Source organism: Rhodamnia argentea, chromosome 10, assembly GCF_020921035.1.
Source record: "Rhodamnia argentea isolate NSW1041297 chromosome 10, ASM2092103v1, whole genome shotgun sequence".
Taxonomy (NCBI): domain Eukaryota; kingdom Viridiplantae; phylum Streptophyta; class Magnoliopsida; order Myrtales; family Myrtaceae; genus Rhodamnia; species Rhodamnia argentea.
The window spans coordinates 24,246,921-24,270,542 of NC_063159.1; positions in this window are offsets into that span (position 1 = coordinate 24,246,921).

Here is a 23,622-nt window from a genome sequence, read left to right on the forward strand (position 1 = left end):
GAAAAATGATTAGGAAGAAAGAGAAAGAATCCTCAAAATACAATTCGCGAGTTATTAAGAAATATTATGGGAAAGTAATCTATTCGATTTTTATGTACATTTTATCTCGCCAGTTATGGAGGGCTTTAGAGGGATTTGAGCATCATCTTTCTAGCTTAAACCCTTATTTCACAACTGTTTATAAATAGACAAAAAAAGGCATTTATGTCGTAATATATTATTTTCCCATTTTCCCCACTCTCGCTAGCATCCAAACGAAAATATAAATTAGTTTTCCTTTCTCTTCTTCCTATCATTTTTCTTTTTAATCACTCTATCCAAGCTTAGAGTCGAAGATAAATTATCATATTTTATCGGTCAATCTTATAAATTAGGCTCTTGAAACGTTCGTTTTTCCTCTCATTTTCTAATTGGTTTTGTTCTAATTTTTTGTTTTTGTTTTGATTGCATACTAGCACATCCACACATCAGTGACATCACATCTTCTCTCAGCTCAAGATACAATTAATCTAAGCCATGTTGTCACCTTCTTCTTCCAAGATCTTGCCGGGTCAAGGTTTCTGAGTCCATCCATAAATTGGCTCAATAATGGCTTGCCCCTTTACGTAAGACAATTCCTTCAATAGGGAAAAAGTTGAAAAAACAATGCAAAAAAAAAAGGTGATAAAATATGAAACGAAAGCATCCTCTAAAGGTTTAAAAAAATCACAATGTGATTAGTCATTAGAGACTTGGATTGTCCTAATATACTGGTCTTTTAGTACTTTCAGCTCTAGTATCCGGAGTCTTGGGTTCAATTTCTACTCTAAGAAATTCAGATTTAAGTAAGAGATCACGATGACGGGTTATGATAACGAATTTTGTGTTATAATTTCATAGTAATTCATTTTCGAGTTTAAAGATTAAACAAGAGCTAGCGAATTAACAATTTGTAAAAGGGAACTTAATGCTCTTATACATATTTGTGATCCGATCATACTTGGATCGACACTTTGTGTATATGTATCATAATCAAGTCATGTTAAATTCAGTCTAAGCTTGAACGAATAAGAAGCATCTTTTTTTATCTTCAAGACATTTTAAAACCAAAGCTCCATGTATTCACTGAACGTTACCCAAAATGTCGTACTTAGCACGTCCAAGAAAAAGAACTATAGCATGTAAACGTGTTAAAGTGTGTTTAGACAAGCATAAACTTGCTTAGATATGTTTATGTTATGTTTATGTGATGTGTTGACACAAATAGCATGTTGATTTGTACAATCCAACGTGTCTGAATGTGTCGTAAACAGAATAAAATTAGCATAAGACGAATCTATATTTGATGGGAAATAACCAAGAATTGACGTGAGAGAGGGGAGGCAAATACAAGAATATTCCTCATGAATTAATTATTTCAAAATGATATGAGCGATTATTTTTTTAAAATCTCTTTTAAATTATTTACCTTCTCACTAACCTTCTATACTCCTTTTTTTTTGCTTTTCTTTGAAGGAGGGGAAAATGCTTCTTATAACCTAATAGAAAAAGGCGAGTACCGAGTAAGGATTTTACATCATAAAGGAAAAATCCGCAAATTTGATGAGCTTTCTTAGTCCAGAAGACATTGCTTTAGAACTTTGCTTATTAGAACCGAGCAGAACCAATATCATAGAACTAAGAAATAAGACAGTAGACAACCAGATAGCTGAGATACATAATACTATAGAGGCATTTACAGAAGAACCAGATAAAATTATCCTCTGGGATAGACTTAAAGAAAATTTTGAGTTTTAGAGACTTTGAGCAGCCCTTTAGAGAGAAAATACAATATTGTAAGAAAACACAGAGAATTTACAGACCTTTTCCTTATACAGTTATTAAAGACAAGAAGATACTCTTTAGAACCTAGGGAGTATTTTAGAATACTTACAGAAATCTATAGAATAACAACATAGATCTTAAAAGAATAGATTATTTAGATCTTGAATTAGGATCTAAAGAAAGAACTATAGTAACCTTAGATCATCATAAGATCCTTTGCAGGTTTTCTAGAGATTACAAGCATAAGCTACATAGTGAAGATCGACATCTGAATAGTATAATAGATCTATTAATCAGCCTAGGAAGTTCCCTAGAACGCCATTCAGAAAAGAATAATAGAATTTGTCAGAACATAGTAGAAACCCTAAAAGAAAAGAACAAATACTTAAAGGAAATATCAGAAAAATTAGATTACATAAAAAATCAATGTTGTAAAATATTATATTGCAAGTATCCAATAGAGAGAAAACAAAGAGAGTAGAGAAAGTCAATAGAGAGATTTTTTATTCCGACTCACTACAAATGACAAAAAGTAAGCTCTTATTTATAGGAGAATAAGGATGTACTTATCATTAATACATATGTTGGGTAAAGAAATGAACATTCATTGGATATGGAGATGTACATAGAATGTAAGATACAAATATACCATAATAGATACATGAATATAATGAATATTCATTCATGTATTTTATAACACTACCCCTTGAATATTCATTATGTGCATTGAATGATACTGCCTCATTAAAAGCCTTAAGCCGAAAAAATTTAGTGGGATAAAAAACAGGACAAAAGGGAAAAAGAGTACATAGCACAAATTTTATGATCTCTCCCTTTTAGGGATGTATTAATTGCCTTGTTAAAAACCTTAAGCCGGAAAAACCCTGTGGGAAAAAACCGATCAGAAGGAAAAAAGAGTGCAATGCATAGTTTATCATGTCTCCCCCTCAATTGAGCCATAGAGCTACTGCAGGGGCTATTCAATCTTGCATCTTGTGAACTCGTCGCATACCAATGCTATATACTAATTTCTCAAAAGTTGACGTTTGGTAAAAAGATCTGCAAGTTCATTTATGGATTGAATCTGTTTAACATCGATTTGTCGACTTTCTTGGAGTTCATGAGTATAGAAAAATTTCGGTGAGATATGCTTGGTCCTATCTCATTTGATGTATCCTCCTCTAACTTGTGCAATACAAGCAGCATTATCTTCATAAATTATAGTGGGAGAATTTGTAACCGGTGTTAAACAACAAGAACTGTGAATATGCGTTATAACGGATCTTAACCAAATACACTCTCTTCCAACTTCATATAGAGCAATAATCTTAGAGTGGTTAGAAGATGTAGCTACTAGCGATTGCTTTGTAGAATGCCAAGAAATGGCGGCGCCGTTATAACAAAATAAATTACCGGTTTAAGAGCGAGCCTTATGTGGATTAGATCTATATCCAGCATTAGCATATCCAACTAAATCGGAGGTAGTGGAATCGTTGGAATAAAATGATCCCAAATCTATGGTTCCTCGGAGATGACGAAAAATATGTTTAACTCCATTCCAATGTCTCCGAGTTGGCTCGGAACTAAAACGTGCCAACAAATTCACCGCAAAAGCAATATCTAGTCTTGTACATTATGCCAAGTACAGCAAAGCCCCAATAGCATTGAGATAAGGTACTTCAGGACCAAGTATCTCTTCATCAGATTCTTTAGGACGAAATTGATCCTTTTGGGGTTCTGGAGACCTTACAACCATAGGGGTGCTCAATGGGTGAGCCTTGTCCATGTTAAAGTGTTTAAGTAATCTTTCAATGTATGATGATTGATGGACAATTATTCCATTTGCTTTATGCTCAAGCTCTAGACTAAGACAAAGTTTGGTTTTACCCAAATCTTTGACTTCAAACTCTCTTTTCAAATATTCAGCAGTTTTAGATAATTTTTCTAGAGTTCCAATTAAATTCATATCGTCAACATAAACTGCTGCAATGGCAAATCCGGTTTCTGATTTTTTAATAAACACACATGGGCAGATAGGATCATTTTTGTACCCTTCTTTGAGTAGGTACTCACTTAGGCGTTGATACTACATGCGACCGGATTGTTCTAACCCATACAAAGATCTTTGTAACTTTATTGAGAATAAGTTGTGGGGAGTGCATGCATCGGGCATTTTGAATCCCTCGAGAATTTTCATATAAGTATTAGAGTCTAATGAGCCATATAGATATGCCGTCACAACGTCCATAAGACGCATTTTCAATCTTTTAGAGACTACCAGGCTAATTAGAAAACGAAATGTAATCATATCCATCATAGGTGAATAGGTCTCATCATAATCAATCCCGGGTCTCTAGGAGAATCCTTGGGCAACGAGTTAGGCTTTATACCCGACAACCTCGTTTTTCTCATTCATTTTCGGACAAATACCCATTTATATCCAATGGGTTTTACATTATCGAGGGTTCGAGTTACGAGGTCCGAAAACCTTTCGTTTAGTTAGAGAAGCTAATTCAGCCTTAATTGCTTCCTCCCACTTAGGCCAATCTTGCCTTTGATGGCATTTAATAATAGATTGCGGCTCACAATCATCATCCATAATTTTATAAGCAACCGAGAATGTGAAAACATTGTCAATGATGATTTCATTTTGATCCCAAATCTCATTACAATATATAATAGAATTCTCAGTATTCCGAGGGTTGGTGATCTTTTCATGGGTTTGTGCCTCTTCAGGGGCAATAAGTTCTTTGGGAGCAAGCACAACACTAGGCTCTTCTAGAGCGGATTCATGATTCTTTCCTCTTTGTTTTCGAGGAACAAGATCTTTTGATCCTATCGGTCTACCACGCTTTAAGTGTGGTGGATTTTGATCCATTTTAGCATCTCCTTTGGGAACAACTATTCTAGCTAGAGCATTTGTAGCTGGAATATGAAACTTTGTTACCTTAGTAGCATCATTAAAGGCGTTAGGAAGTCTATTGGCCATAGCTTGTAAATGAATTATGCGTTGCACCTCGTTTTCACACTCAAGAGTTCTTGGGTCTAATTGAGATAAATTATTTTCATTTCATGAGATAACCTTAATCGGTTTTTGCTTTTGAGCCATAGAAGTTGTAGGTATCCCAATTAATGGGAACACTGTCTCATCAAAATGACAATCTGCAAATCTTACAGTAAAAAGATCACTAGTAGTTGGTTCCAAGAACCTAATGATGGACGGTGAATTAAACCCAACATAAATGCCTAAACGGCGTTAGGGACCCATTTTTGTTCTCTTTAGTGGTGATACTGGCATCGTATCGCACAACTAAAAGTGCTTAAATGTGAAATATTAGATTCATAACCAAGAACCATTTGAAGGGGAGATTGTAAGAGACTAGTAGTGGGGGGCACAATCTAATTAATGTTGCTGCATGCAAAACCGCATGACCCCATGCTGTATCATTGAGATTCGTTCTCAATAATAGAGTGTGGGCAATGATTTGGATACGTTTAATCAAGGATTCTACCAATCCATTTTGAGTATGAAAGTATACGACTGGGTGCTCAACCTCGATTTCGAGTGAAACACAATACGCATCAAAACTCCTTGATGTAAATTCACCAGCATTATCCATCCTTATGCTTTTAATTGGATAATCAGGGAATTGTGCCCAAAGTTTTATAATCAGTGCAAGTAAACGTGCAAAGACGACATTGCTCGTGGATAATAGGCAAACATGGGACCATCTACGGGATGCGTCCACTAGTACCATAAAATATCGAAACGGTCCACTTGGTGATTGTATTGGTCCACATATATCACCATGAATTCTTTGTAGGAATAAAGGGGATTCAAGATTAACCTTCGTTATAGAAGCTTTGGTAATGAGTTTTCCTTATGAACAAGCTTCATAATTATAATCTTTGGACATCAATACTTTTGTATCCTTTAAAGGGTGTCCTTTTGTATTCTGAATTATTTTGCACTTCATTAAAGCACCAGGGTAACCAAGGCGATCATGCCACAGTCCAAATTGATAAGGGTTTATCAATTTCCAGGACATGGTAACATAGGTTTTAACGGCCTTAATCATGACACAATACAAACCTATAGGAGAAGCTTTTCTAGCTTCTCGTTGATGGTCTTCAAGCCCATCTTATAAGAGATAATGCCAATATATTCCTTATTTTGCTCATAAATAGTCTCAATATGGTACCCATTACGGCATACATCTTTGAAACTAAGCAGATTCATTTTTGATCTATTGCTTAGAAATGCACCCTCAACATGCGGGACGGTGCCATTTGGAAAAACAATTGTGGCATTATCGAAACCATCAATAATCCGAACGGAACCCGATATTGTATGGACATATGCCTTACGCAATGTCATACTTGAGAAAAAGTGTCTACTACGAAATATAGTATGTGTTGATGCACTATCAAGCATACAAACATCTTCCTTTTTCTCGGTATTTTCCATTTGCACTTATATTGACAACTTCAGGTGTTAAGTATTATAAAATTTGCACATTAGTTATAGGATCAAAATTTTCAAAAATTATATAAGCTTTATAATCATCTCATTACATAATCATATTAGAGAACAATAAAAAGTAATACATTTAAAGAAAAGCAATTAGAAAAAAAATTATTAGAATCATAAAATTCAAAGGCTAAGTTGTCATCCACCAATTTGATGCCTCGTTAAAGCGATTAGAAATCGTCAAAGAAATCGGAGACATCCAAGGATGCATTTGCTACTTCAGGAGCAAGAGAAGTCCCACCAATAGAAATATTGTTGGCCTCAACAGTGGTTATAGTAGTAGGATTAATTTTAATGGCGTGAGATTCATCATGCTTGCCTGTATTTTTTAAAGATGCCTGGTATAGATCAACAAAATGTTTTAGCGTACGACAAGTACGTGACCGGTGCTCAATCATGCCACAACAATGGCAAATACTTTAATTAGTCACCTTCTTTGGCTTCTTTTCTTTGTCATGATTCGGCCCAAAGTTAGATTTCCTAGGGCGATTAAATTTCTTGCCACCCCTTCGAGGAGTATGTTCTTGCCGGCGCTTATAGCCCTTAAAATGGCCAGTATTTTTCTCAATGTTAGCATGTGCTACAAGCAATGCTTTTGAGCTAGCAGGTCTAAAATCATGATTTTTGAGCAGCAATTCATTAGTTTGCTCAGCAGTGAAAAGCATGGAAATTAATTCAGAGTATGTGGCAAATTGACACTGCTAGTATTGCTATTGTCACGCCCTGAACCCAACAGGCACGCAAACATCCGACCAGGCCATTTGACTTCCTTTAGTCTCCGAGGATCCCTCGGCCATCCAATTCAAGCTTAATGCAAAAGAAATGCACATGCGGAAACGAATGCAAAACTCCTTTCAGTATAAACAGAGATGACTTAGGACGAAGGATGGTACCTCTCTCAGTATTCATCAAAACTAGCTGCATAGTCAAAGCAGACAATACAAAATTATCAATTTCTTAAGGCTACAAAAGGTTAACATCTAAGTCCTCCCAAAGATGGCTTCCGATGTCACTCCATGGCGATCACATGATCCATCACTTGAGACCTGAAAATGTTAATCCCACGACGGGGTGAGATAAAATCTTAGTAAGAAAGTCTCTAATCCTAGGTTATGGCTCTAATGCCTCCGGACACGCCCTCGGTGAACAATTTCCAACAATCTTTCTTTCAATAAAAAATTCCACAATTAAATTTCGGAAAATTCCATTCTTTTTCCGAAAATTCCCACACCTTCACAAATATTCTACGTTACTCCCATATCGGCGTTCCACGCCTCGGATCGTCAATAAAATATTCCACGTGCTCCAGGGCCCGCGTTTAACGCATTGGGCCATATATAAATATTCCACGTGGATCCAAAGCCCACATTTAACGCATCAGGCTATCATATAAAATTCCATGTTGGTCCAGAGCCCGCGTTTAACGCATCAGACTATAATATAAATGGACAAACCCGCGTAATAACGCATCGGGCCATTATAAATATTCCACGTTGATCCGCAGCCTGCGTTTAACACATCAGGCTATCATATAAAATTCCACATTGGTCCAGAGCCCGCGTTTAACGCATTAGGCTATTATATAACTAGACGGACTCGCGTAATAACGCCTCGTGTCACTATCCCGCGTTTAATGCCTTAAGATATTATAATAAGCACAACCCTGCGTTTAACGCCTCTTGGTAAAATGATAATAACAGAGCCTGCGTCATAACGCCTCAAGCTAAATATGGTCTTACAAAATACGAACCCTGCGTCATAACGCCTCGGGGTAAATTAATAATAACAGAGCCCGTGTCATAACGCCTCGGGGTAAATATGGTCTTACAATCACAAACCCCAGCGTAATAACGCCTCGGGGTATATTTCCACACTTCCTCCCAATTATTCCACTTAAGATCATATAACAACAACAATTCGTCGATCGCTCATCCGATACCATACGGTCCCTTAAATCCTTCCGATCGATCAATCTTTGCCACATGATCTTGCTAAATTTCCTGATTAGCAGATCGAGACCACCCGGTTTCACCCATTTCCTCCGACAACAGATCGGAACCACACGAGCTTCTCAATTTCTCTTCAACAAAAGATCGGGACCACACGATCTTTCTAATTTTCCTCATTTGCCCAATCGAGACCACTCGATTAAATTGTACTGGGCAAATACTCGATCGGAACCACGTGATTCACTCACGTTAGAGAATTAATAAATTGGGACCACCCGATTATGTCACATAAGACCAATGGCCAACCGGGCCACACGATTAATTTTTGTCACCACAAAAATTAATCTGCACCACACGATCGGAATTATACTAACATAGCAATTAATTATTACCGTCCGATTGAAATTTCGCTAATGTACAATTAATACGCACCAATTAATCAAACTATACTAACGTGGCGATTAATCGGGGCCGTCCGATTAAAATATCCCCACATGCAATAAATTTCCACCACTCAATTAATCTATAGTATAACAAAATTTAATCTCGGCCATCAGATTAATCTTCCTAAGCAAGATTCAACATGGACCGTCCAATTAAAGCAAGATCAACTAGATTAAATCCTAGCCATCCATTTCTACTCATTGCATTTCACTATTCACTCAAGAACACATCTTTTTCTCTCTCCTCTCCCTCTCATTTTCGGCCAACACCATAATCAAGCACAAAATCATCAAATTCTTCATCACAACAACTCAATCTCAAGTCTATTAGCATCATGGATACCTAATCTAAGGTTAGAGACCAACTTACCACAGTTCTAGCAAGTTTTCCGGCAAGAAATCGAGAGAAGTTTTGACCCCAATCCGACGACTCCGGCGACTCCCTTTGTTGGGCTAAAATTCAAGATACTCCAGCGATCCAAAGTGGTTCACGGTGATGGTTGAGCCTCGGCGATTCAAGGCGACTATGGTGGTTGTTTGAAGAATTTTCGGTGAGGGAGAAAGAGAGCAATGAAGTTCGGCCAAGGGAAGAGTGAGGTGAGAGAGAGTGTATTCTTGAAATATTTGGAGAAGAAGAAGACCAAGACTTAATAATAAAAGGGTAAGATAATATTATGGCTAAATATTTTTGGTGTCTTGAATGCAAGAGGGGCAAAAATGGAATTTTCCCCCACAAGACTAGTCAAATTTTGGCTAAGAGGGAGGAATGACCGAAATGCCCTTCGGTCCAAGTGAAAAATTGGGTATTCTCCAAGGGCAAATGGGTCTTTTCCCATTTCAGTCCAAATTTTATTTTTCCCGAACCCTTTGGGCGAACCGCGAAGAAATCATACACTGGATGAAGAAATGTCCAAAATTTAATTATTGAAACCCCCGAAAGTCCGATGTCAAATTCTGAAGCTCGATTCGCGATCAATCTCTATCAATAGAAATTTCAGCGTATCTCAAACTAACGGGCGGCTTTTCCGAGTTACGCGTATCGATCCGTGATTAATATCACGTTAAGAATTTTTGGAGCCATGGCGACTTTGGTTATCATTCAATTGCGAGGGTCAATCACTAGTCCCGATGGACACGATCGTTAGAAAATAATTTATGAACGTTCGGAACCCATACGAGATCAAACGGAATGACCAGTGATTCAAGCGTAGGGTATTATCCAAATCGTTCCTTAATCATTCTAAGATCGACCTATATTGGTCCGGAATATTCCATCGACAATTTTCGGGGCTAAAGAGTCAATCCAGGATCAAGTTCTTAGGTCAACGTACTTGATTTTTCTAGCTAGCCATTTCCATTTGATTAGTCTACTCGAGAGGGATGAATTCCGAGTGAGATTTAGCTGAAATACATTGATGAGACATTTCATTCCTTCACAGCTTCAAAAGTGAGTCGGAATACGGGATGTCACAATTCTTCCCCCTTACAAAAATTTCATCCTAGAAATTTGCAATCCTCCAATCATCTCGTCTTATGGGGTACCGATGCCTCATCGCTACCATGCCTTTCAAAGTAGTTCTTGTCGTCACTTGACACTTCGTTAACGGTAATTGTTTTCATCCTTCAAAACTCGTTTCCTTTGGTCCTCAACTGTGTTCACCTTCCTCTTCCCTTTTGACATTCACAATATCTGTTGGTAGTACGCCCTCGAGTATTCCAATCACCTCTTCCATTGACTATTGGTCCAAGAATAACATGCATACCTTACTACAATCTAGCTTTTCTAATTACGGACCGAAGGTCTTTCCAAAACATCGCATAAGATTCATGTATTTGTTTATCATCATTACTAAACCATTGCAAGAATGCACTCTTTGGTGCCCATACCATTGGCATATTACTCCCTCCAAACGTCCTCTCGTACCATCGGGGACTCATGGCCTTTATCAACTTGCCCTCTATTATCCAAATCGAGTTGTAACCTTCTCGACTTCTTAAGCAAGTTCAAGATTACTTTCGTAGTAATCCGCTCTCAATCCCATTCGAAAACCTCCAACGGTCATAGTAGTATTTCGATCTTCAAGGTCATGCCTCTTTTTGGCCGGCATGTCTAATCCTTGACCACATGTGAGACTAATTCAACGTTCAGTTCATTCCATTAGACACCGTAATTCTCCCCTCAAATTCCGATGAGGTCATGTTTTTAGATTCTTTTCCAATATTGAACTCGTACACTCGTCTATGGGACTTCACGGTTTTTGTACCCAACTTCAAGGTTTCTTTTCCAAGTACTCAGAAGTCTGGATTTCCTCCCTATTCTATTCATTTCTATAACCCTTAGAAGTCCGGGTCCATCCATCGCCACATCTCAATTCCTTTCTAACCTTCAGGCTTGATGCTTCAAGTAGCCATCAAACTAGTCAATTGACAAACTTCCAATTTAGAAGTTGAATCTTTTATTCCTCGAGGTAAGATCTGTCCATTCATTGCCAAATGCAAGACGCTCAATTTTCAATTGTATGCATCCGCTTCTTTATTCATCATTCCTTAGCAATAAGGGCATCGCAGTCATGACCTTTCCTTCAGTCCTCTTTGGGGCAGTTAATAATTCTAACTCTTGTAGTTCACATAGTGGCGAGGTCATTCCTTGCACAAGCAACACTCCCATCTCCGTAAACAATTTCATCCATTTACTCTACGTCTCGTCTTTAATCCTTTTCATCAATAGAATAGTTCTTATGGGGAATCTTCCTACGATCCGTCCGTGACAATCCATCAATTCCAGGAAACTTCAAATTTCAATAACTCACATCGACCTTTGTCGATCCATCATCACTTTCTACCCATGAAGGATTCATAGGGATCCACTCTCTTGGACTTCACACGACCAATGAATTCCACCTTTTCGGATCCAAAACTCGTACTCTTCGTACTTAGCATATAATGATTGTTTCCTCGGGGTCATGCTTCTCGTGACTCCTTAAACGAGTTCGATCATCATCTCATAAGGCGGCAACAATCAATCTTGATACTTAATTCGACCGTTATCAACTTCTTGCTACCACAAGTCGAATCGTTCAAACTATCCTTCGTACCATCCATTTGAGAGCTTATACTTTGGCTCTCTGTTGTCGTGACCCTCCCGGAAATTTCCTTCCCGGGGTGGAATAGGGCTAACGAGCCGATCCCTCCTTTTATAGGCATATATATGGGGGATCGCGAGTCTCTCCCAAGACCCATTACTCGAATCGCGATGTCGGGTAAAATTTTTCAAATATCGAAATTGACCTTGTGTGGTCGGGTGGCATGTGCGAGATGTACATGCAATTTGGAGTCGCCACCGATCGATTTATTGGAAGGTACGATCGGAAAACCTTACCGAGCGGTCGGGAGAAACCGTTCGGTTCCGCGAAAACCAGAGATTTTGGGTCCGGGGATTTGGTTACGCCAAGTTTCATATTTGACGCCCTTTCGGTTACCGATGTTGATTGTTTTTCTAACCTAAGATTTCATGCGGATGCGATATAAGATGAGGTAGGTCCTAAAAAATCTAAGTATTCATACGAGATGGGATTTTTCTATCCTAATCAATCACAATCGGAGGAATTAACGCGCAGTCAAAATCATTACAAGCAATCAAATCAATCAATCGGGGTTTGATATGTCTAAAATGGCCCTATCGGCCCACACAAAAATCAATTTTGGGTATCGGGGTGATTTGGTAAAAATTTGGGGCGAATGGCCCGGAAGGGTAGAATGGTCATTTTTTGGGGTTCGGGACCGAAAATCACAAAATTTCGATTTGGCCAGTTGAATGTGGCCATTTCTCATTTTTTGTGATTTTCTTGAATTTTTCTAATTTTTTTTATTTTTTGGAATTTTTATTTATTTTTAAAAAATATTGGAAATTTTCCGGATCGAAATTAATCGACCCTTGAAGTCTCAAAAATTTTCGATCCAGACTTTATGAGTCCCGAATCGATCTAGGAATTTTTAGAAATTTTTTGTGAAAATCGGGAATTTTTATGAATTTTCTAAGTATTTTTACAATTTTTTTGGATTTTTGGAAATTTCTTTTTATTTTTTATTATTTTTTATTAATGAACCGGACCGGGTCAAACCGGTCAACGGCCGGTCAACCCGGTCCGACCGCTCGCAGACCCCTCTACGGCTAAAACGGCGCCGTATGCTATTTATTTGATTTTTTTTTATTTTCTAAACTAATTTCCTATTATTCGAAAATATATAAAAGAAATGGACGGCTGAGATCAACTCTTAAATCAATCTCAGCCATTGACTCTACCCTAATCAAAACGACGACGCTTACGGGTCTTAGTCTAAACGGCGCCGCATCACTTATAGCAATGAACGGCTGCGATTAATTCTAAACCCGATCGCACCGTCCAATCTTTTCGGAACCAAAACGACGACGTATCCGCTTATCGAATGAACGGCCGAGATCTAACCTAGATCTCATCTCAGCCATTCGTCCTACTCTTGCTAAAACGACGCCGGATCGGTTAAATGCATGAACGGTCATGATCTAACCTAGACTTGATCCCGGACCGTCCATCCATTCTATAGCCAAAACGACGCCGAATCGCCTACATTAAACGACACCGTTTTACATTTTCTATTTTCTAATCTAATATATCTAATATCCAAAAATATAAAAATAAAGATCCAACGGCCCGTAATCAAACTCAACTAATAATCCGGGCCGTTGGATGAGATCTCGACTCGGCTCGTCCGCGCCAACGGCCGAGCCGAGAGTCGGCCGATTAGCTGGACCAACCCAGCGCCCGACACGTCGACCGCCGACCACGTTGACCGCCACGTCACCTTCTTCTTCTTCCTCGCGACGACCACTAAACGGACGGGCCGACATCCCTCCGGCGAGATCCGACGGTGAGATCTCGCCGGAATAACGTGAAACCAACGCCAAACAACTCACCCGAACCTCCTCTATAACATATCCAAAGATCTAAGTATTTTATCCACTAAATCGCGAGAATCGGATCAATCACGATCGCGACAACCCGAACTTCAAACGCACAAAGCATATAGCATAACAATCAAATCATATCACACGAAGCGAATAAGAGGTAAGTGAACTTACCTCGAGCTCGAATCGAGCTCGCAAGGTCTAAAATAGCCTGGCCGGTGTTCGGCCGCACCGAGCAAGGTTGGGGGTTCGACTCGCGTGATTCGAGGGAAATCGATGCAAAAACGAAGTGCGATTGTGGTCGATGATGCTCAAGGAGTAAAACGCACAAACTAATTGCAACAATCATGCTCGGGATGATGCGACGCCATGATTGCACAAGAAGAAGCTTGAGAAGTCGACTCACCGATTTTGAAGGTTTCGAGCTAATCCAGAGGCCGCGATCGCTTCTCCAAGGTTCGGGCAAGCTTCCTGAAGTAGCGGCGAGGTTCGATTCTCTCCGGATTGCCTTCGCGAAGAACTCACAGACCGAGCTCAAACCTTCGATCGCTCGGGCGAGAAGGTGAGCTCTCCTTCGCTTTCTCTCTCTCTCTATCTCTATTCTGTTGCTCGGGCGAGCAAATGAACCTCCCTCATTCGCGAAGCTTCCCAGCTATTTATACCCACTTTCGAATTTGCGCGTCGAATGTGAGCTGGCCGAGCTTCCTCCGCACGTGCTCAAGTGTGCCAAATGGTCTAAACGGCGTCAAGAACGGAATGCAATTCCGTTGGACTCCGTTTGGTGCTCCGGCGATGTCAATTACGCGCGAATTGCACTTGATTTGCGTGGCTGTTGACTTTTTCATGTCGCCGTGACTTTGACCGGCTCGCCGGAGCTCCTCCGGCGGCCATTGATCTTGATACTTGGCTCAATCAACGCGTATCAACCTGGGGAACAAAACGCCTAAATTAATTGCTTCGATTATCACCAATTGGCCTGTCAATTTGATCGTCCAAATCATGCCATTCACTGTTCATATGCACGGGCGTTCTGAGGAAGACGAAGCATTGTCCCGGACCGGTTCGACCGGTCCGACCGGTAGTCAGACCGGTCCGAACCGGTTCGGACAATGAACTTCGCGTAATTTTCAAAATTAAACAAAATTGACTTGGAATTTTTGCAATTAAATTTGAAAATTGCACTTAGGGGCCTGGATATTATCTAGAAATGCAATTTCGCCCAAAATTTCTTATCAATTTGCACAAAAACCCCAAATTTTTCTAAAATCCCAAATTGGGGAAATGTTCAATTGAGTGTCAATTTGACCAAATTGGATCCTGAAACCCATTCCAATCGATTTAGAATGCATGAAAACATAGGGTGACAGTCCGATTTTGCAATGATAGTCCCTCAATTAAAAGTAATTTCAAAAATTGACCGATTGAGGGACTAAATTGAAAATATTTTGGGGATTTTGCCTAATTCGTGCAATTCGTGCAATTGAGGGTGGAATTGATCAAATTAAAGTTCAAAGGGACTGCAATTGAATGTCTAGACAACAAATGTGCAAAAATTGCAAATAAAGAGACTCAATTGGTATTTTTTGTGCAAATTCAACCTTAGGCGTTGTGAAGAAACACCTAAGATTAAACTCAATTTTTGATTTTTATTGAGGTCAATATTAAAAGGGAATTAAAAGAAAAATATTGAACATTTTTATGTATTTTTGCGACCTCGAAAAGTATTTTTTATGAATTTTTCAAGTATTTTCCTATTTTCCTAAAATAAAAAAAATGCGAAAAATATGAAAAAATATTTTTGTTCCAAATTGGTTCCTTAAGCTTGGCCAAGGCTTCCAATGTTGATTTTTTAATTTTTTGATTTTTTGTGAATTTTTAATGAATTTTGGAAAATAAAACTAAAGGAAAACCGACTAAAAATTCGGGTGTCAACATTGCCCCTCTTTGAAAGTAATCTCGGTTAGAGGTTGCTTTCAAAGACAAGGTGACACCTGGATCCTTAATCGACTCTGCTGGGGAAAAATCTAAAGAAAATAAGTCTTTGACATTCGATTGCTTTACCTTCGCAGTTTAAGCTCCGACTCCGTGGGGAATTATTTCGATTCATGCTCATTTTATGTGAAAGAGAAATGAGAAGAGAGAGACTTACCCGTAGCTCACCTGTCTATGGTTTGAGATTTGTCGATCCGAGGTTGAAAGATTCAGTGTATGGAATTACTCGTGAATGGCGCGACGAGATTTGCAATGGTCGGCGTCCGTATGATGTCGAGTGGTGGTTTGAAGATTTGGAAGGAAGGTTCACCCTTGTAACAAAGGGGTTTCACCTATTTAAAATGGGTTTGACTATCCACTAGGGATTCATCATTTAAAAAGGGGGCAGATCGGCTTTCGTCTCTCCAAACTACTAACCGTCGAAAGGGGAGGTTCACCCTTGTAACAAAGGGGTTTCACCTATTTAAAAAGATTGGCTATCCTCCATGCGGGGACTCACCATCTAAAAAGCAGATCGGCTTTCGTCTCTCCAGCTACTAACCGTCTGAGGGGGAGGTTCACCCTTGTAACAAAGGGGTTTCACCTATTTAAAAAAGATTGGCTATCCTCCATGCGGGGACTCACCATCTAAAAAGCGGATCGGCTTTCGTCTCTCCAACTACTAACCGTTCGAGGGGGAGGTTCACCCTTGTAACAAAGGGGTTTCACCTATTTAAAAAGATTGGCTATCCTCCATGCGGGGACTCACCATCTAAAAAGCAGATCGGTTTTCGTCTCTCCAGTACTACTAACCGTCCGAGAGGGTGCCATCTCGAGGACCTAGGTTAACTAGTGTACCTACGGAGCTCAAACCCTATTTCAAATTTTCAAATAAGCAGATCGGTTTTCGTCTCTCCAGCTACTAACCGTCCGAGAGGGTGCCATCTCGAGGACCTAGGTTGACTAGTGTACCTACAGAGCTCAAACCCTATTTCAAATTTTCAAATAAGCGAGATCGGTTTTCGTCTCTCCAGCTACTAACCGTCCGAGAGGGTGCCATCCGAGGACCTAGGTTGACTAGTGTACCTACAGAGCTCAAACCCTATTTCAAATTTTCAAATAAGCAGATCGGTTTTCGTCTCTCCAAGCTACTAACCGTCCGAGAGGGTGCCATCTCGAGGACCTAGGTTGACTAGTGTACCTACGAGCTCAAACCCTATTTCAAATTCTCAAATAAGCAGAGGATCCGAGGACACGGGGATGCCAAAAGACCTGCAGAAAATCCAAGTTAATCAAATCTTTAAAATGCAACTTTTCCGAGGATTTGGGGTCACCAGGGAACCTGCGAAAGTTCAATCAAACATCATTAGTATGACAACTTTAAGTTCTTGGAAAAAATTCAAGAATTCTAGACAAATTTTCAAAGTGTATTTGTGAGGGAAATGTCTCCAATCACAATTTCAAATCTCCATTGGGGATGGACTTTGAATGACACATCCCGAGTGTTCTTCAAAAAGGTTGTTTTAAAAAATTTTCAAAAGGATTTTCCTTCATCCAAGAGGGCTTCTCACCATTTAGGAAGGCTTTTCTTAAAATTCAAATCTCGCTCACAGGAAACCTAACCTCGAGGTTTCGGGATCATTCGAGATTCATACAATCGACTAATCGGAGAAGGCATTTTAAAAGGGACCGTAATTCAGGCCGGGTCAAAGGCTTTTCAAAGGATATTCATTTTGAAGTTTAGAAATGAATTTTGATCTGAAATAGCTTCTTCGGGTCTACAAGTCAAGAACCCCGAAGTCATGATAAGACAGGATTGTACTTACCTCTTTAAGCGGTAGCTTCCTGTATGATTTCTTGCATTAACCCGAAACACCTCTTAGATCGGAAAAGTTCGGTGACAGGTTGTATTTTGGTTTAAGGTGGGCTCTTTAAGAACGGCCATATTTTCAAAAGAGGGTGAACTTTGGTGATCACCTTGACATTTCTCCAGCTTTCATTTGCCTTTTGCGGAAGATTCACAATCATTCTTTTTCCAATTGATTTTGAGGATTTTCCTCTTTTCATCTTAATGATTTTTCTTTAGGATTTGCCCCTTTTCGGGATGCTCTTTTCATGGGCTTTGGCCTTGCTTTTACCAGGCACTTTGCTTTTTCTAGCCCTTTCATTCTTCATCATTTTCGCACCGATCGGTTCTTTTGAGACCAAGTATCAAAATTCTTCCGATCATGCTTTTTGATTCATTGCTGGTAATTCCTTTGCTTTGCCCCAGTGTGGGGGGGTGATCACCAACAAGGGTTTAGAAATGAATATTCAAAGGCTCAAATTGGCTTTTCAAAGGGTAAGTGTTTGGGATATAGAGATGAAATGCTTTTCTTCACTTTGAGGTGTTCCAAGTCTTTGCCGGAAATCACCTGAAGCTAATCACAAAAAGATTGATGCAGGTCGAGTACAATAAAGTCTTACGACCTTTTCTCCAAGGAATCATCCAATGAACCTCCAAATATGCCCCATTGTGGGGTGGTTCTTGACAGGGTTATATTCATAAAATTCTCCCTTTTTGGCTCGAGTGGTTATCAAGGGATACAAATGTGTATGGATAATTTTGAAATGGAAATGCCTTTCATCATTTTAATCCATGTAATCACCGCGAATGATCCCTACGTCCCAAAATTAAGCTCTTTCGCTCCATCACTCTCACTCATCACTCAAGTGTGTCGGGGACGTGTTTAAGGACAAAGTTTGCCTCTTTTCATTTGAAGGATCATTCTTTTGAAAAGCTTTCAAAGCATGCCCTTTTATAGAAACTCGGGCGTTTTCATCAAAATTCATCGTTTGCCAAATGTTCTCATCAAAGATAATATTCAAAAGATGTTTCTGTAATTTGTAAGGAATATTTCTTTGAAAGGGCCTTGTGGCTCTATAATTCCAAGTTTTTTCAATTTCAAGCACGACGGCGTATGAAAATTCTTTGTAAAGAAAGAGAACCTCAAACCTGTCTTCTTCAAATATTGGCTTCGTCCCCGTAAAAACAAAAGGAAACAATCGGTTCAAGGTATTCAAAATTTTAAGTTCCGAAGCGATTTCTTCTCGTCTCCTTCGGACGTTGACTCCTGTCTCCCGTAAAAACAAAAGGAAACAATCAGTCCAAGATATTCAAATTTTCAAATCCCGAAGTGATTTCTTCTTATCTCCTTCGGATGTTGACTCCTGTCTCCTCTTTCGGGTGTCGACTCCTGTTTCCTCGTAAAGAACAAAAGGAAACAATTAGTCCAAGATATTCAAAATCCGTGATCCAAAGTAATGGATAACTTCCCTGTTTTGATCGGTTGCTCTGCAAAGTTCTTCATGATTCCCGAGTCCACCTACAAAATACAAACGTATGCAAATGCATGTATGCGAGATGTCATGCAAATGCAAAATTTTCATGTGACTCATATCTGCTCATCAACCGCTCCGAAGCTCAATTTATTTCAAGGAAAATATCTCTTCACGGCATCCGAATTCATTGGACTTGCCAATTCTTCTCCATCCATGTTTACAAGTATAAGAGCTCCCCCGGATAAGACCTTCTGAATCACATAGGGGCCTTCATAATTTGGCATGAATTTGCCTCCTGGGTGTTGTGCGTTTGGGAGCATTTTCTTCACAACTAGCATCCCCGCTTCAAAACTTCTAGGTTTAACCTTCTTGTTAAAAGCTCGGCCACTTTCTTCGATAACTTTGACCATGACAGATAGCCCTTAATCGCTTTTCGTCAATCAAATTCAATTGTTCGTGTCTCGTCGACTCCATTCATCTTCCGTGAGCCCTACTTGAGACAGTAATCCTTAAAGAGGGGATTTCCACCTCTACTTGGTAGGACTGCTTCCATACCGTATACCAAAGAGTAAGGAGTTGCCCCGGTTGAAGTACGAATTGAAGTTCGGTAGGCCATGAGAGCATATGGCAATCTTTCGTGCCAATCTCGATATTTCTCGCCAGTTTTGGCCAATATCTTCTTGATGTTCTTGTTTGCCGCTTCCACGGCTCCATTCATTTGCGGGCGGTAAGGCGAAGAATTAAGGTGTCGTACCTTAAATTGTTCCAATAGTTGATCGACAACCTTGTTGTTCAAATTTGAGCCATTGTCTCGTAATGATGGCTCTTGGCACTCCATATCTTGAGATGATATCTCGCTTGATAAACTTAGCCACACTATTCGCAGTGACATTGGCATATGAGCCGGCTTCAATCCATTTAGTGAAGTAGTCAATAGCCACCAAAATAAAGCGATGTCCGTTTGAGGCCTTTGGGTTGATAGGGCCAATCATATCAATTCCCCACATGCAGAATGGCCATGGCTCGACATTTGATGTAGCTCGGTTGGCGGCGCATTTATCCTGTCGCCGTATACCCGGCATTGATGACGGGATCTAACATGCTTGGTTGCAATCCGACTCGATAGTCAACCAAGTAATACCCGAGTCTCATAATCTTCTTGGCGAGGAGGTGGCCATTCATATGCGGTCCACATTCCCCTTCATGAATCTCTTTCATAATGAGATTTGCTTCTTTGGAATTCACGCACCTCAGCAGGATCGAGTCAAAGGATCTCTTGTATAGGATCTGTCCGCCGAGGAAAAATTTAGATGCCATCTTGCTTATGTACTTTTTATCTTCTCGGTTGACTGCTCAAGGGAATTCGCCCTTCGGTAGGTAATTCTTGATGTCATGATACCACGGTTCCTCATCGGGTTCTTCTTCAATGACCATGCAAGATGCGGGTTGCTCAAGGATGTCAATCCTTAACGGTTCTATCTCAAGACCATTTTGCACTTGTAACATGGCTGATAATGTGGCCAAAGCATCAGCAAAATGGTTCGAGTTCTCGCGAGATATTCGAAAGTAATCTCCTCAAAGTGTTGGATCAGCTCTTCGAGGTATTTATGATAAGGAATAAGCTTGGGATCCTTTGTCTTCCACTCCCCTTGAGTTTGTAAAATGATTAGCATGGAATCTCCGTATACCAAGTAGCTTCTTCACCTTTAATGAGATAGCCAATTGTAATCCTAGTATGCAGGCTTCATATTCGAAATGTTGTTGGTGCAGGGGAATACCAACTTGGCTGAAACTGGATAATGTTGATCTTCGGGGGATATCGAACGCCTCAATGCTCGATCCAAGTGAGGTTCACCGCACCGTCAAAGTACATTGTCCATTTGTCTTCGGATATATTCGAGGATTTGACCTCCCTTGTTTTGCTCGAAACGTCCTTAGGAGGATTCTCGACTAGCATGTCGCAATTGCTCTTCCCTTGACAGATTTTTGGGGAGAGGTTTTGATATCGAACTCGAAAGCAAGTATTTGCCATTTAGCCATTTTTCCCAACAATGTTGGCTTCTCCAAAAGGTATTTGATGGGGTCATTTTCGGTGACCAGCTCTATATGATAATGCAAGTGTATCTCGCCTCAATCAGTGGAGGACCCAAACCAATGCTACGCAAGTCCTTTCCACTTGTTGGGTATTTGACTTCGAGATGTTGTAAACTTTTTGCTCAAATAATATATGGCCCGCTCTTTACGATCCTTGGGGTTAGTTTGGGCAAGTAAAGCTCCCAAGGACTCATCATTACCAATGATATAGAGTTAAAGGAACGTCGGGGATAGGAGGTACCAATACTTGGAGGTTGTACCGAGATATTCCTTGATCTTCTCAAATGCTTGTTGGCATTCCGCATCCCATTTCACCTTTGTACCTTTCTTTAGCAACTTGAAGAAGGGTTTTGCCGTTTCGATAGTTGGGATATGAATCTGGATATATAATTCAATCTTCCCAAGAAACCCCTTACTTCTTTAACAAGAAGCAGGAGTTCCTATTTCCCATATGGCTTTAATCTTGGAAGGGTCAATTTCAATACCACGGTCTGCTCACCACAAACCCTAGCAGCTTTCCGGATCTTGCGCCAAATACGCATTTCGCAGGATTCAACTTGAGCTTATACTTTCTCAATCGATCAAATAACTTCTTCAAAGCACTTTAACATGGTCTTCTCCAGGCTTGGACTTGGCAATCATATCATCCACATAGACCTCGATCTCCTTATGTATCATATCATGAAAAAGGGTCACCATAGCCCTACGATATGTTGCACCTGCATTTTTCAACCCAAATGGCATCACCTTGTAACAAAAAGTTCCCCATTGTGTAGTGAATGAGGTCTTGATCTTATCTTTTCCTTCAAAGATGATCTCGATTATATCCCGAGAATCCATCCATAAAGGAGAACAATTCAAAACCCGCAAGATTGTCGACGAGCACATCAATGTGCGGTAGGGGAAAATCATCCTTGGGACTAGCTTTGTTCAAGTCCCGATAATCCACGCATATTCTAATTCTCCCATCCTTCTTCTTAATCGGTACGATATTGGCGACCCAATCAACATATGGGACAGCCTCGATAAATCCAACTTTAAGGAGCTTCATCACCTCTTCCTTGATTTTATCCGCCGTTCGGGATTCATTCTTCCGGGTGATTGATTTACTTGGTGTGCAAGAAGGATCTGTGGGCAAAGCATGCTCCACAATCTCACGATCTAGACCCGGCATGTCAACATACGACCGGGCGAAGATATCTTGATATTCCTTGAGTAACACCGTCATTCTTAAAATATCTCGCTGCCGACGTGTGTCCTCCTATTTTCACTTCCTTGACGCAATCAGAATCTCCCAAATTAATGATGATAGGTTCTTCGAAATAGGAGGCTTAGATTCTTCGAAACAATCCCATTCTTTCTTGATATCGCTCACATCAACCTCGTCTATATCAACTTCGCATGCATAGTCATCGAGCTGATATGAGTCACATATTAACCTCGTTATGTATGGGTGGGATGACATGCCCGAAATGCACCATGATAGGTTAGTATTCAAAGATGATAAAATTGAAGGATGCATGATTCCTATCATGAAAACATTTTTCAAATTTCAATTTTCTTAGATAAGGAAAGGAGAACTAGTCCACGATCTTCCCGGACATCCCGGTTCTCAAAAGCTCGTTTAAAATCCTAGATCATATGGCGGATCGGGCCTCAAGTTTCATGGTAGAATCAATTGTCATCATCGGACCAATCCGTTGCTCCACATGTCTCGTAATCAAATTTGAAATGTTTTTCATTAATAAATGCAACTAAGAACAATACAAGATCTGCACTTCCGGATCACAGCATGTGACCCAAAGGTGCTAAAAACATCAAAAAGCTTTAAAGCAAATGCAGTAATCAAAATGCATTAAAAGATAAAGTTCGAGAAAGAGCCTTTTACTCGGGGGTGGGGAAATCATCGTCCAGCCACTCAATTATCACGTTCACCCGATTATCCAGGAACGGGTTGAATAAGTCCTGGCTCGCATCCTCGGAGATGTCTTCATCTTCCAGCCATTTGCCTCCCTTAGAGAATACCTCGAATAAAGGGTTTAGGAGCATTTTTCCTCTAGCTTTCCATACATCGGTACCTATGAAACGGCCACCTTGGCGTCCACGGCGTCCATGGTCTCCATAACGATTGTTTCGACCTCGGCCTCGACCTATGTTATTTTCCACTATTCCGCTATAACCCGGACCAACCTTGTGGTCATTTGAGCCCAAATTCAAAGGGTTACGGATTCCCCGACCATATTTCCCTAATCCAGACCCGGAATAAATCCATTCGAGAGTAGCACTTTTCCCGCCATAGTTGCAGGTCTTGAAAGCTGCGGGTATAGCCACCTTTGCATCCGGTAACACATGCATGACAGATACAATGTCGAAGGTGTGATAACTCAGCTCCTCCTCTTTTGAGGGTTCGACGTATGGAACCATCCCTTTTAAAGCGGCCCGATGTCCTGTCTCGCCATGGACGGTGATCAATTGACCCTTGACCACAAATTTTAACTTTTGATGCAGAGAGGAAGGTACCGCTCCGGACACATGAATCCACGGTCTTCCCAGGAGCAAGGTGAA